Raw genomic sequence first — 14,386 nt, forward strand, 5'->3', positions numbered from 1 at the left:
AGCTGTCCCTAGTGAAGCAACGTGGCTTGTCAGGCATGTCATCCCAGGCTGACAGACACTGGATTCCCATTGAATGACACCAATACTTTAGAGAATTGTTTAAACTGATTATTTTGTCTATATACTCTGGCATCATTCTTGGTGAGGGCAAGATGCTACCCAAGGTCAGGGTCATACCAGCCTGGGCTACATGATCAGAGAGCTGCTCTATGTCTCATGTCTTGTAGTCCAGGGAGGTACGTCTCATGTCATTCACACCTGCATGGGCAATGACAGAGTCATACCTGTACCTGCTTTGGAGTGACCAGAGTGCTTGCGTTATGTGGTGGATCCTGCCACCTGACAGGCAGCTTACAGTGACCTTCTCCTTTTTCAGTCAGTTGAGAGGGACATCAGTGTGCCAGACAATAGAGTCCCCTATAACAACTGTATTTGGTGTGTTGTTTGGCCTTAAGGGCTGTGACTGTGAGGCACACTGATTTTGTGAGATATGTGATTCATGGATATTGTTGAGGGGTGGCTGTTGCTTGGGTATCTGTGGCCAGTACAGTTGCTGCAGGTGTTGGGTAAGGTACACCCCAAAGGTGGCATTATAACCAAGCACGGTTGTTATTAGTATAGGGGCACAATGACATCACTCAATCTAGATGTGAAACCATATGGGATAAGGTTGTTTATATAGAAGGTCTGTCCAACCACTGCGGCAACGTGAATGTCAAAGGTGACAGTACGAACAAGTCATGTCCCCAATCACCTAACAACACCTACCATATGTAATGGAGTACTACCTATGTGTTAATGTGTGGGCATGTTGTTATTCCCAAAGGGGATGACTATGCAACTAATGGCATTTAGCTGTAGGCCATGGCTCAGGCACCAGTCATCCATCTCTAAGAGACCCTGTTGGAGTATGCATGTGGCAGCTGGAGAGGTGATCATGGCACCCAGTTTGCAGTCAGGTGTGAACAAGGTCGGTCATATTCCCCCTGTGGTAGCCTGTACATCAGACAAATATATACTGAACAAAAGAGGTCCCAGGACTGAGCCGTGTGGGATGCCACGTGTAACTGGTGTATAGTCAGACATGGCACCAGCAATTCTGACCATGTGGGTGCTATCCCTGATCCAGGTAGCAATCCATCATGTGAGATATGTGTCCATATCGATGCTGGTGAGCCTATGCATAATGGCCCAGTGGATTATTGTGTGGAAGGGTTTAGTAAGCTTCAGGTAGGCTGCGTGTACAACTGTCCCTATGTTGATGGACCTGTTAACTGTCAAAAGAATACAAACATGTTCAAGAGGCAAGGTCTGCCCACAACAATGCTGAAATGTGTAGGACACAGTGTGTCTGTAGTTTCCTGATGTCTATGCGTAAGAGTCCCATGACAATACACTCCATAGCTTTGCATAACAGGATAGTTAGGCTTATAGGGCAATATTGTCTGTGTTCCATTCTGGCACCCACTATGTCGAGTGGGAACACTGTCACTGTATGCCATTCCGTGGGTACATATCCTGTAGTAACTCCAATATTGCACAGTGATGTAATGTGAGGGTTACGTCTGTCATTAAGCTTGTGTAAGATGCAAGCTGGGACACCAACTGGTCACATTGATGCTGTAATGTATGCTTTGGGGAGGGCAGCACTCACCTGTTACTGTGTGGTCAGGGAGGTTACACTCTGTTGGGTTGGGTAGTTGCTCCCTAGGGGGGATGGGGGGAGACATCTGCACTGAACCTGTTTGCCAGGATGTTGGCTATGCCAGTGGGTTCAGGGTAAGTGTAGTCAGTATGCAGTAACTCACAGCATATCAGTGAGTGTCCACCCAGGTTCCTGACATAACAGACAATGTCCTTGTGATAGTCTTACTTGTCTGGTGCAATTGTCCGTGAGAAGAAGACCTTAGATAAGTACAGGGGTGATCATAGCTGTCTGCTAGTACAGATCACAGATGCTTTCCCCATCTGGGATTGTGCTCTATCATGTAGTAGCTTCCTCCTGACATTGTACAGCTCATTAATGGATGGTGTCTATCAGACAGGTCCCCTGCCATTGGAAGAGTGAGTCTTGTTGTTATTTGGGGTAGCACAATCCATGCAGTCCACTAGGAGTCCATAGAATGTGTATGTAAAGGATTCAGCAGTCGGAGCTGTATTTCACACTGTCTCAAGGTCTCTGAAGGATACCACCTTGCTTTGGTGAAGTGAGACATTGGCTCATCAGACGTTCACCAAGATTACCCAGGATGGGTGTGTGGAGTGTATATGTATGTCCACTGAGATAGCTGTATGTTCCGACCTTACCAATGAGGGGTATATTGCTGGTGTGTAAGATAGCGTCCCCATGTCGGTGATGATCATGTCCAATATGTATTCCCCCTTGTGGCTGTGGTGACTGGTTGTGCCATAGCATATGAATGTACAAATTGTAGCGACTGTAGGGTGAGGTTGTTGCGGCATGAGTAGTATCCCCAGTCAATATTCATGTATCTGATGTCACCCAATATAATGGTGTTTGTGGAGACCATCATATCCCCCACTGTTCCCAGGAAAGCCACGTGTGGTTCCTGAGTATGGGAGGGTGGTCTGTAGTAGGCAACAAACTGAAAGGCAGTTTTGAACAATGGTAGTTGCATATGTATGGTCTGTGATGCTTAGTGCAGTGCCACTAACCCGGAGGTGTGTGTATCTGTGATGTATATGGATACACCCCCTAGTTGTGTTGTCCGTTCCAAGTCCTGTGGTCAGAAAGCATGGTATGAAACATAACCTGGTAGTGCTGGTGTGCATATGTGACCCTCAATTAGGCATCTGTTAGTGCACATATATTGTTATCCCCCATACTGAGGGGAGTCCTGAGTGGCCGCAATATGAGGGTAACACATCTGGTGTTGAGCAACATTACCCTTAGTGTTATTTAACCTGTAATGTCTATGTAGGTGGGTTTGTCTTTTGAGCCCTGCTCAACAAATGCACTATGGTGGTAGCAAGAGCCTTAGCCAGCATTCAAAGGTCCAAGAGTGACAGGTGCAAGCTGTCCATAGTGAAGCTATGTGGCATGTTGAGCATGTCACCACAGACTGACAGACACTGTATCCCCTATGAATGACACCAATCTGTTAGCCAAGTGTTAAACATGATATGTTTGTCTGTATACTGTGACATCATACTTGGTGGGTGTAAGATGCTAGACAAGGTCAGGGTCATACTGGCCTGGGCTACATCATGACACTGTTCCTCCATGTACCATGTCATGTGGTCCAGGGAGTAACATCTGAGGTTTTACGCACAAGCATGGGCAATGATGGTGCCAGTCCTGTACTTGCTTTGTAGTGACCTGACTGCATGTGTTATGTGTCAGATCCTGACACACAAGAGACAGCACAAAGGGACTATTCCCTTGTATGGGCTGGTGAGTGGTACGTCAGTGTGTCTGACAATAAGTGTTGCCTAGCACATCTGTATTATGTGTGCTGTGTAACCCGAAGGCAAGTGACTGTGTGGCACCCTGACATTGTGAACTATGTGAGATGTGGGAATTGTAGTGGGGTAGCAGTTGTGTGTGTGCCTGATGTGGAGGTCTCTGCTGCTTAGGCAGAGTTCATTTACAGCATCCAAGTATATGTATGTGTGATAATGTGGTTTGAGTGCTGTCGCCAGAGGATATGTGAGACTGATATGTGGTGTGTGTGGTTATCTTCACCACCTGATAGACTATGCCAGTCATGGGTTGAGAGAGTTCAGCACCCTGTATGTCTCTATAGGTGCATCTCACACATATATCTGGATTTGTTGTGAGGAGGAGAGTCTTGTCTGTGTACATGAGGCAGACGTGACATTGTGTCTACATCACAATATTCACCAGCTGGACTGGAGAGTGCACACAAAGCCGACCCCTGGACATGCCAGGATATCATCATGACATACTCTGTAGCCAGATGACAAAGGATTAGTAGGGTGTTAAGTGTGTAAAGGAGTATATCAGGGATTAGTGCTCAGGTTTGTTGGTGTTCTGTAAAGAGTAGCTGAGAAGGAGTCCAGACTGAATCATGACACCTCCGACAGCTATGTCATATATAGCAATGTACACACATATATGTCATGAGTTAGGGCCAACTGCACCTGACTGACAATGCTGACATCCTGACAAACAGGCCCATATATACATACCCACCTCCCACCGACGGTAGTCCATATCATCATACCAGGAGATATCACATGTAGACTGGATGAACAGCTACCCCCAATGCTAAAAGCATGGCATCAAGTGGACTACATTGATTACCAATATGTGTCATGTATAAACTACAGAACAAACAGATCCTGCACCTGAACAGTCAGCTGAACCTCCCCCCCTACACAGGATGTGGAACCGTTGAATGTGTTACAGCAACATATGGCACTCCTCACAAGTGTTGGTGCACAACACACCATGGGGTGTACAGTTCAGTATGCCTATGAAGTATGATCTGCAAGCCATGGAGTTCATCATGGTTGAAGTCATAAACCAAGCTATTGGAAGCTGACATACACACAACCCTACTAACCGTGGTATGTTCATGTGTGGATCATGGTTCCCAAACATGCTAGACTGTATGCAAGGCAGCCACACAGGACATACATCACTGAACCCAGCTACACATGTCTCACATACACTTTGAATAGCCCTTTATCAACATCCCAGACACATGTAGTAGCCACAAAACCAACAAGCTGTGCATAAATATGTGTTGACATATAAAGGAAATGTGTCCACAGATAGATCACACAAGGTAAGGATTATGAGTTCCTGTTCCAGCTGTTGACACTTGATGACCCACATGGACCATTCCTGGAATGGCATAAAACAAAGTGTATACACATTACCATGTCCAGTCTGATGATGTCAGCACCCTAGAAATACAGACAGAGAAGGGAAACCACCCAGTAAAGCAAATAGCACGCCGTGCTAATGCGTCTCTCTGTAGTATCATAACCTAGTTAGGTAGGGTTTTGAATCCTACAAACGCTGACTGTGTGTGTACGTGTGTGCGATTCTCTATGAAAGGAGTGGCCTTTTTGAAGACTGGGAAAACACACTACAGATGTATATTCCTCTTTGGAAAGACTGATAATGTCAGCACCCTAGAAATACAGACAGAGAAGGGAAACCACCCAGTAAAGCAAATAGTGCGCTGTGCTAATGCGTCTCTCTCTAGTATCATAACCTAGTTAGATAGGGGTTTGAATCCTGCAAGTGCTGACTGTGTGTGTGTCACTCGTGGTCAATGCAGTGTGGGTCTTGCTTTTACTATGTTATGGCATATTATGATTACAACAGTAAGTACATTGCACACATCAGGTATATGCATTGCAAATATATATGTGTACATGTTCCCTTAATCAGTACATAGGTGTGAAGCCTGCATACTACATGACTACATTTGTTGCCATTGACAGGTTGTGCCGCAGCTTCTCAGATTGTAGGTCACATATGTATGTATGTGACAGGCCCATCCACTGTCGTGATCCATGGCCAAGGTCATCTGTGCCACACACACCCATGACAGTTACTTTACAGTAGTGTGAGTGAGGGTATATGCCTGGGGTATATGTCAGGCATGTTCATACACAACCATGACTGCCAATAATGGATAGTCTTTATAGGTGTACAACCGTCTTGTGTATATGCATCCAGGCCTCCAATGTGTCATGTGACAAACCTTGGGACTCCACAATACCTATGGATATGTGGATACCAAGGGACACATGACATAACATGAGGCTGTATGTACACATTCGTACCCAACATATATGTTGAGGGCTACTACCAATGTGGTACTGATGGGATAGGAAGTATTGTACATGTGGATGACTATGCCATAGTCGGCTTACTGTTTTACAGCATGTATCACATGACAGGCATCTGTCTGTATGATACCCTTGTGTAGGATATGTGTCCCATCCAGGAAATGGATTGTAGGCCACTGCATGCATTACCAGATGTGGATGAACACATCCCTAGTGTGTTTGCATGTACCGAAGGGGGCTATATGCCAAACAGGTGTGGACACAGGAATGGGTGGCAGTAATTACCACTGGTTAGTGTTATAGTGTAGCACCGGAAGGATACAACTGTTATTGAGTTCTCTATGACTGTGTGTCATTTGTCAGGACAACATCCAATGATTGCTTATAGTCATGCTGTTGAGGTTATGCATACTACCACACTGCAAATCATTGACAGATACTAACAGTATCACCCACAGCATGGTGTCTACCCATGTCATACACACATGTCTACCCATGTTAGTACATAACTGTAGTAAAATGCATACTGGCCATTGAAAGACACTGTGACATGTTCACTATGTGTACAACAGGGTATGCCACATGTCCCATGTGTCTACTATGCACGTACATACAGACAGTGCACACCCACCATGTTCACAGATGTACACTTGCTAATCTGTACTGCACACATCACACACATACTGTCCACTCACTAACACATGCTGGCAACACATTACACGTCAGCCAAGTAGCACATGGGTGGACAATACATAGTCAGACCTAACAGTGGTGTAAACAATGCTACATTGACATACAGAGCATTGATGAATGTCTGCTGAGATATACCTACAAGGATGTCATTACACTTTCTTGTTGACAACTTGCTAATATTGCTACACTGCTATAGTGTCACCCTGTGCATCAGTACCATGTTAGCCTGTTCTTCCATCAATGTTACAGATGACAGGAGGCGACACAGGTATCACCATATGCACAGTGCGTTATGTTGTTTGCCAGAGCCTGACATTGACCCATCCAATCGACATGTCTGTGTGTGTGTGTGTGTGTGTGTGTGTGTGTGTGTGTGTGTGTGTGTGCGTGTGTGTGTATGTGTGTGTGTGTGTAAGGGACAACAGTACAGCATGGGCCAATGTTGATGTAATGTGTGTGTGTATGTGTGAGCCCTAGTTGTTTGGTTAATGTGTGTGTGTCTGCATGCACACAGCTCCACCATGTGGCTGTCATATATAGTAGTTTGAGGGACAGCCACAGACTGTACCTGCTAGGCTGTACAGATTACTGTCTCCGGCCATGGACACAGTACCTGTGCCTGGCAGGGGTGCTACGGACAGTATCGGGTACCAACCCTGACTGGGTACTGTCCTCAGAGGCAGAGGTGGGATGACTGGACCCATGTCCCTGCTGGGAATGGCCAGAGCCACGTGCACGTGGTCTACTGGGGCAGTCAATGGACAGGCCAGCTCCAGCATTGCTGGGGTTGGTACTGCCACTACGGGAGCGGCTGTGACCCAGGGGCCATCCGTGACCACTGCCAGCTGTTGCTGTTGCTGGCATGCATCCGCGTCAACGTCGCAACCGTCCAGCACGGTCCTGGCTCATGGATGACATATTGTGGAGGGCATCAATTGTCTCCCCCCAATGTCTACCAATGACCTCTGTGTAAGTCTGAATGGCACCGGAAAGGTCACGGATGCTGTCATTGATAGTGGTGTAATGTGCCCTCTGCGCCCTAAGTCCCTGCCTGGTGTACCATTCAATATGTGCCTGAGCCTGCATTACAGCCCGGAACATACTGGATGTCATGAGACCAGTGAGGGCACGCCTGCCAGGGGCAATACGACCAGCGGTGCTTGCCCGAGAACCCCTGGACCTCTGCCTATGTGGTACCATTCCAGGAATATGGCTATGGCTGCTGTGAGGAAATGCAAGTGCCATGGGTACCACACTCTCCTGGTCAGTGCCAACTGTATGCTGTCCCTCGCCTATGGCCATTGGTAATGAGGGATGTATTGGCAGTATGAGTGTGTGCATAGATGGGGTTGAACGCTGTGTACTGTCGATTGGTGGACTAACAACAGACCCTGTCAAACCTCCCTGTGTCAATATACATGTCTCATCATCAGCACTATTCGTGGCAGTGGCTTCAGGTTCCCTGCTGCATTCAGCCAGCCCTAACTCAGCACCTGTGAGAAGAACACAGGAAACACACTTTACGGTCTACACATGAACACATGCACACATGCACACATGCACACATGAACACATGAACACATGCACACATGAACACATGCACACACGAACACATGCATACATGCACACTTGAACACATGAACACATGCACACATGCACACATGAACACATGAACACATGTACACATGTACACATGAACACATGCACACATGCACACATGAGCACATGCACACATGCACAGTAATACACTCCTCACTACAGCACATACACACACACCAGCAATCCAACACATACTCTATAGTGGGTGAAGGTGGGTGTCAGTATCACAAGGTAAACAGTCACCAGACATGTGTCAGCATGCAGAATATGTGTTGCACAAGATCATACAGTGCAAGTGTAGACGCCCCAATGTAATGGCAGTATACATGGCTTTGTTGCAACTGTGTCGTTGTTCAGTGATTGGCTACACCCTGGAACACAATTTGTACATGGACACAACCCAATGTTTGTTAAGTGACCTATACACCCACTAGCATTCCAGGACATATATGTGACATGTTGTTTGGATAGTAACTGCTGTGCATATTGTGTATACTGGCATATGTAAGCACACACACAACATGCTATGCAAATTGTGTATAGGTGCATATGTTTGCACACGCACAGCATTGAGGTGCAAAGCAATGACTGCTATGAGTATAGCATGTTTTCATGTACTGCATATGATAAATGTGTTCTGTTGTGTACAGCTGTAGCAACTATGCATATCTAAGGTGCAGTACAGTGCTGCCACACTTGTGTCTGCTGCACTGTGCAGTGTATGTGCTTGAGGCAGCTACTGACTTTAATGTGATGATTAATGTCTCACAGCAAACATGGACAGCATGCATTATGCCTAGGTGTGTTACATGTACATGGCCTACACCTCACCTATGACATGCACATTTCATTACCATTATGAAAGTGTTAACACTCACCAGCATGTACCGTCTGCCCTGCTGTCACACCAGAGGGACCTACAAGAATATGACACAGTTTATCAGTGGCCACAACTGTGGCATTGCTGCCATGAGTGAGTGCGCTAATCTACAGTGGAACAACAGTCAACAGTCACAGGTGTGGAGATACTATTCCAAATATCAGTATTGTACACGAGAGGCAACACAACTGCTAAATACACAGTACACATCTCACATAAGCATATTCTAACAATACAGGTAACAGTAGTCTACAGCTAGGGCATATTACCTGCATGCTCCATGTCGTCCTGCTGGGTAGCTCCGGCCTCCATGATGACACATGCATGATGTTGCTGCTGCTGTAGGCCAGGAGCCAGCACACTTAGGAGCAGCTCCACCACTCTGGTGAGGGGGTGATGTATGGGCGCACCACCACCTGTAGCAAACTGTTGCCTATGGATATCAGATGCACGCTGCCGGACATGTCTGATTAAATCATTGCAGTGATGGCGTACCTCCTCATATGTCCGATTATGCATGCCTATGTCATTTACCCAGTGAACAAGATCCTTGCCACAGTGCAGTGCACTCATGCTGGTGCTGGCTGGCCCTGGAAAAAAGCCGTGCATAGTTTTGATACAGGCTGGCCTGTATGACCTCCTCCTCTGCAGCTGTATACACAGGATTGTGGCGATGAGCCATAACCCTGGAAGACAATTAAACAATATGTGTGAGCAAGTCATGTGGCACACTTAACATTATAAAGTACAGATATCACTTAACTGCCAGATATAGCATCTGTCTGTCTATCAGAGGATACACACCTTCAATACCACTTATCAGTGCTCAGCCCACAACTGCCTGACAGTGGCTGCCGCACTCCATACAACAAACCAGTATACACCAGTACTTGACACATTGTATTGGATACAATGCACAACCTCACACTGGGGGGATATATCAAGCTAATGCATGACGAATATTGTCATCCAATGCAATGAATGCAATGTACAGTTACAGTATTAACAGTAAACCACCCTAGTCTTTGATGCCATACCCCTACCTAACATATGTGCACGGTTGTTAATATAGCTGGCATACTGCTGTAACAGAGTATGCATGTTGCTAGGTACACAAACATACCCTGTAATACACGTGATTGTGGCCATGGTACAGGCATCATTACACACACATTAGTCAAACATACAATCCACAAATGTATGCCAACACAGATGAGCATTACCTGTGTACCTTATAGTACTGTGTGCCCCTACTTACAGATACCTATGCCTGAGGAATGTAATCTGTGCAGACTACAGGAAACACACAAGACAGTGATACCAGGGAATGTGAACATACACCATACTGTGGTGTTTAGTCCTACAAATTCAGGTAGTACAACAGTTCATATGTGACCTGGATTCACCAGCAGTACCACTTACTGAGCATAGATGTACTGCTACAGCCTACAATGGGACACCACAGTCATACACAAGATACTACGTCACAACATATGCCATCCTACTATGTCTGCATCCCAATAACTGACACGTCTTTCTCTGCCCTCACACCTAGGACAGAAACTACCATGACAGACACAACCTCATGCTAAGCTATCACACCTTTACAGACCTTGCACACAGTCAGTATCACACTCATTCCACCTCACATAGGTGATATTGCACTGAGTACATGTGTGTGCGCATTGTGTCATAGGTAGGTACTACACTATTGGGCAGGGGCCTACAGCAGCCTAGCCATATGATACCCTGCCATTTGACACACATGTAATGAGATTACACTTGCTCCTGTCAAATGGATACACAGAGGTGACTCACAGGGCATATTACCTATCTCCATAACATTCATCAGGGGTGTGTATGACATCTACTAATGATGAGCCATGTTTATTAATGCTGGATAGTTTAGTCCAGAGTATGGAATATTTGTGTATAGGAACCTGTACCTCCAGCATTTGCTGTTCAGTGCGTTCACATGGATTAGGGCCCTAGGTCATGTAGCCCAGAGGGATTGTGAGGTGTTGTCATGGTGGTTGGCCGACTGCTATGGGTGTGACATACCTCTGTATGTCTGGCAGTGGTAACCTCTGTGGATAATGTATGCAATGCACTCTAGCTGTGGTTTTGTGAGTCAGTCTGCATAGGGCATGTGTTTGGGGCAGTGTCACTCTTTGTTAGGTATGTCTGTGGCCTTTTCACTTGCTGTGGTTGTCATGTGAGGTACATACCACATGGGGCATTGTGAGGAGTAGGGGGTACGCTGACCTATATTTCCCTAGATGGCACACCTTTTGTGATGACACGTACCACTTAGAGGGATTACAAGACTAGTGTTGAACTGAGATTATCAGAGGGGAGGCTACTGTACACCATGTCCCATGTTCCCTTCTGACACCTTCAGTGTTGGGCAGGCAGCCACCTATCTGGTAGTTAGTGTGTAAAGTGTTTTGGAATGGGGTATGGTACTGCAGTATCAATACTGGTGCTCAGTCAATGGGTTGGTCAGCAGGCACCTGTTGCAGTACGTCTGACTCTGTGTCTCCCTCTCTCACGCTATATATATTTTATATATATATATATATATATATATATATATATATATATATATATATATATATATATATATATACATGCATATATATATATATATATATACATACATATCTATCTCTCTCTCTCTCTCTAAGTATATATGGTTCCCATTCAGAAGCCTGAAACATCATAAGCCTGAAAATCAAAATCCTGAAACCAAAAGCCTGAAAATTCAGAATCCTGAAAACTCAAAATCCTGAAAGCCCAAAATCCTGAAAGACCAAAAATCCTGAAACTCAAAATCCTGAAAACACAAATAATGCTAATATGTCACTATAAAGACACTAATATCTACCAACTGACCCTGACCCTAACCCTAACCCTAAGGTCCGTCACTATCGCACACTCACCTGACCCGCGCCCTAACCCTAACTCACTTAAACTGCCCCTAACCCCAATATTTGTCACTATTGCATACATGCCTAACCTGCCCCTAACCCTAACTCACTTAAACCACCCCTAACCCTAAAATAAAACCAACGCACACTTACCTGACCCCAACGCATGACCTAACACCACAGGGCTAACAATAGCAAAGCCACAATGACATCAGTATGTCTATTTTGTGTTTTCAGGATTTTGAGTTTCAGGATTTTGGTCTTTCAGGATTTTGGGCTTTCAGGATTTTGAGTTTTCAGGATTCTGAATTTTCAGGCTTTTGGTTTCAGGATTTTGATTTTCAGGCTTATGATGTTTCAGGCTTCTGAATGGGAACCATATATATATATATATATATATATATATATATATATATATATATATATATATGTATATGTATATATACATATATACATATAGGCACACATACTGGCCACCTTTCATGTTGGGAATATGAATAATTAAACAGTTGTGAGACATACAATTTTGTAAAAATATTGCACAGTGTTGTGTAGAATGCATTTTGCTGTCCTCAGGCCATATAGCTGTAGCAGGCCTCACTGTCTCAGTCCCACAGCATTTAACCACCACATGACATATACCTGCACTGCTTGCTGTTTTCAATGCCACACACTACAACCTACATAGATATGTGGACATAGCAACCTTCAACTACATATATATGTCTAGCCTTCACTAACAGTTGCAGTATGTACCTTGCCCTATGCACATCTGCATTTACATATAGATATGGACTGCGCACACATATGGAGGGTTCACAGTATGTACAGTACCCTTCATACACATCATTCGCATCCCACCAAATACATATCTGTTACATACCTTACCTTTGTATTTCTTACCTCTGTCTGTTGTATCTGTTGACTTTTATTTTTTTTTTTTTAAATATTTTTTTTTTGGTGTCTACAAACACCTCTGTTTGTTTGTCTGTTTGTTTTTTTGTCTGTCTCTCTCGCTTGCTTGCTAGCTTGCTCTCTCTCTCTCTCCATATCCTGCAATGATATAATTGCATGTGTGGACAGCAAGTACAGGCTGCTTTTGTAGGTATCTGCACATGTGCATGTGATGTCCTCTGCACCAATTGGTGTCCACCATTTAGTAATTGCATGCAGCCTGCTGTGTGCTAATTGCAGTTCTCACTGTGATTTCAGGACACTGCTATAAAATGATAGGTTAGGTAGGCATAGGCCTTTCAGTTTTGCAAGGTGGGGACCATGCTTGTTTGCTGTGGACACTGTTGTATGAGTCAGATGGTTGGTATATGTCTCATATCTGAAGCTGGGTTGTAGACAGTGAAATGCATGTTGTACTGAAACCTGACTTTTGCTTCTTCCAGTACGCTCTTCTCAGTGTGTCAGTTTACTCCCACCTCCTAATGCCAACACTGGATACATGGGAGTATGTACTTTGTTTTGGAATTTGGAAATTAACTAGCATACAATACTGGTTATTCCAATGTATTGCTCTGGCTTTCCTATATTCCCTTCACATTCACTCCTTGTAATGCATGTTATATTTCTGTCTGTCTTGAAATGTATTGCTCTGGCTTTCGTAGTTTCCCTTTACATTCACTCCTTGTAATGCATGTTATATTTCTGTCTTGAAATTAATTGCTCTGGCTTTCATAGTTTCCCTTTACATTCACTCCTTGTAACGCATGTTACATTTCTTTCTTGAAATGTATTGCTCTGGCTTTCCTATTTCCCCTTTACATTCACTCCTTGTAATGCGTGTTATATGCTGTGGCTTAGTGGCATATCATGCAGACTGGTGAGTCCAAGGTGTGGGGTTTAAGACTGACAAGGATATTTTATTTTGCTGCTGAACAGTACAAGGGCCTTGTCATACAGAGTGACTAAGGCACTTTTAAGCAGTTGTAAGTGGGTTTGCATGAGTTTGTGCAATGCTTAGTTACACTTATTTACGCTTAGCTAAGCACACACAAGCGCACACAGGCTTACAACTGCTTAAAAGTGCTTACTCCCGTTAACACCCGCGCTATTTTCTTATAAAGAAAAGAAAATGGGTAAATAGGAAAGTGGTGATAAAGGGGGCACAAATAGGGTAGGACAGTAGGAAAACAAGCTCAGGATGTGCAGGAAGGATGTAGGGAAGGCCCATAGCTGCCCAATTCTTTACCAGCAACAGCTGTGCATATGTTAGAAATTTAGAGTGAGATTTGAAACCTTCCACCCCTGAGAGAGGAGTGAGGACAGCAAAGTATGTTCTAGAGCCAATTGTAATTATCAGTTTACATGTCCAGCAGACATGTGTGCGAAATGGGCAACTATGTATGGGACGTAATTGTTTTGTGGGAACATAGTGCCCTTTTTTTTTTTTCAGGTGAGAGTGGAATGTGAGGTACAGGAAGTAGATATATTTGGGGAGGTAGATTGGGGAGGTTAACAGACAAGACAAACAAGATGCATA

Source organism: Protopterus annectens, chromosome 5.part0 (assembly GCF_019279795.1).
Source record: "Protopterus annectens isolate FY-2018-M chromosome 5.part0, PAN1.0, whole genome shotgun sequence".
Lineage (NCBI taxonomy): Eukaryota > Metazoa > Chordata > Ceratodontiformes > Protopteridae > Protopterus > Protopterus annectens.